The 1,859-nt window shown below is 40.0% G+C and overlaps 1 non-coding gene across 1 annotated transcript; it reads right to left on the bottom strand.

The window, feature by feature from the left end:
* Nucleotides 1-470: 470 nt before the first annotated feature.
* On the bottom strand, nucleotides 471-577 carry LOC144376581 (U6 spliceosomal RNA). The gene has a single exon (XR_013437165.1). It is a non-coding gene; the product is annotated as a U6 spliceosomal RNA (small nuclear RNA).
* Nucleotides 578-1,859: the final 1,282 nt, after the last annotated feature.

Raw genomic sequence — 1,859 nt, 5'->3', positions numbered from 1 at the left:
TTCATTTACGTAAACTGGGAATTGATCCTCGGTGCTTAACCACTGAGCCACATATCAGCTTTTTTTAGGTTTTATTTTGAGACAGAGAATCACTAAAGTATTAAGGGTTTAACTAAATTGCTGAGGCTGGCTTTGAACTCACCATCCTCGTGTCTTAGCCTCCTGAATCACTGGCATTACAGGCATGTGTAACCATGCCCAGCCCTGTTCTTTTTTAATTTGAGACAAGGTCTTCTTAAGTTGTTTAAGAACTCCTGAAGTTACTGAGGCTGGTCTTGAATTTGCCATCCATCTTCCTCAGCATCCCAAGTCCCTGGGATTACAGATGTGGGCCACTTAGCCCAGCTGTTTTATTTTTTTTTTATTTTTTTTTTATTGGTTGTTCACAACATTACAAAGCTCTTGACATATCATATTTCATACATTAGATTGAAGTGGGTTATGAACTACCAATTTTACCCCAAATGCAGAAAAATACGGAACGCTTCACGAATTTGCGTGTCATCCTTGAGCAGGGGCCATGCTAATCTTCTCTGTATCGTTCCAATTTTAGTATATGTGCTGCCGAAGCGAGCACTAGCCCAGCTGTTTTTTGTTTGTTTGTTTTTGTTTTGTTTTGTTTATGTAGTTGGACACAATACCTTTATTTCATTGTAGTGCTGAAGATTAAACCCAGTGCCTCACACATTCTAGGCAAGAGCTCTACCACTGAGGCACAACACCAGCACCTAGCCCAGATGTTATTGCTCTACTTTTTACTTAAAGAACTAGGCCAGAAAAAAGTCAGGCACTCTGAGGGGTATAATCATTGGTGTCACTACCTCTAGATACTAGAAGTGATAACTGTGGGTCCACCTCCATTTAAAGCATAATTTCCTTCTCAAAAAAAGTGGAATTTCAGTTTTAGAAGCATTCTCACACACATCAAGTATCCACAGTGAAATGCTGAATCTGTGTTGCCTTATTGGGTTTCTCTTCCACTCTCCCCCTCAGCTCTCAACACCTTGTGTTCTGTGGCTCTGGGGATCAGAACCAGAGTCTACAGCCCACCAGAAAAATACTCAACCTAGGAGCTAGACCCTCAGCTCCCATATTTGCTTTCAAATGATCTTATATTATGTATTTCTACCAACTGTTTGAGAGTCACTAAGATATGACTATCTACCTACTTACCTACTTTGGACAGAAGGCAGATGTTTAGTATGTGACAGAATATTAATGAACATTTTACCTCACTTTTGAAATTTGAATTTCTATGATGTTAGTGACTCACACATCCCTGTGCTCTTGCTCAGGTCACAGTTCCAACCCTACTATTTCCTCTCTTGACTTCAATACCACACAAAATTTGAATTCCAAAGATGAAAGGAAAAGGCTTTAATCATGTTATAAATTTTAATAAAAGAAAAATCACAATTATGAATAGATCAAAAGGTACACAGAATATGATAATTAGCCACAGAATTGGATAAATTTAAAAAAGAGATTTATCTCACTGAAAAGTGTTCAGTCATTTATGAGAGGAAGAGAGAGGAAGGAGTGGTGGGCACTGCAGAGACCTCAGGCCCCAAATAAATGTCCAGGTGCTGGGAAAGAGAACAACATGTTGCAGCATCAAAATTTTACAAAGAAAGTGGCAAAAAGTACCAATATCCGCTTTCCACTTGGGAAAAACAGAACCAGGATGAAGTTGTGAGGTGAGACCACCCGAAGCTCTCCACTCTCACTCTCTCCCCTTCTAGTTCCTGTGTCTTCTCATGTTTTAAGAGACCTGCAACTTTGAGAAGCATGAGGGCTCTCTGCTGCTCAGCATGATAAGTAGAGCAGAGACACTGCACCCCCTCTTCACTAGACTTAAG

This window comes from Ictidomys tridecemlineatus, chromosome 3, assembly GCF_052094955.1.
Source record: "Ictidomys tridecemlineatus isolate mIctTri1 chromosome 3, mIctTri1.hap1, whole genome shotgun sequence".
Classification (NCBI taxonomy): Eukaryota; Metazoa; Chordata; class Mammalia; order Rodentia; family Sciuridae; genus Ictidomys; species Ictidomys tridecemlineatus.
Note: the sequence above shows the minus strand (reverse complement) of the source record. Positions and strands in the feature narration are given on the sequence as shown.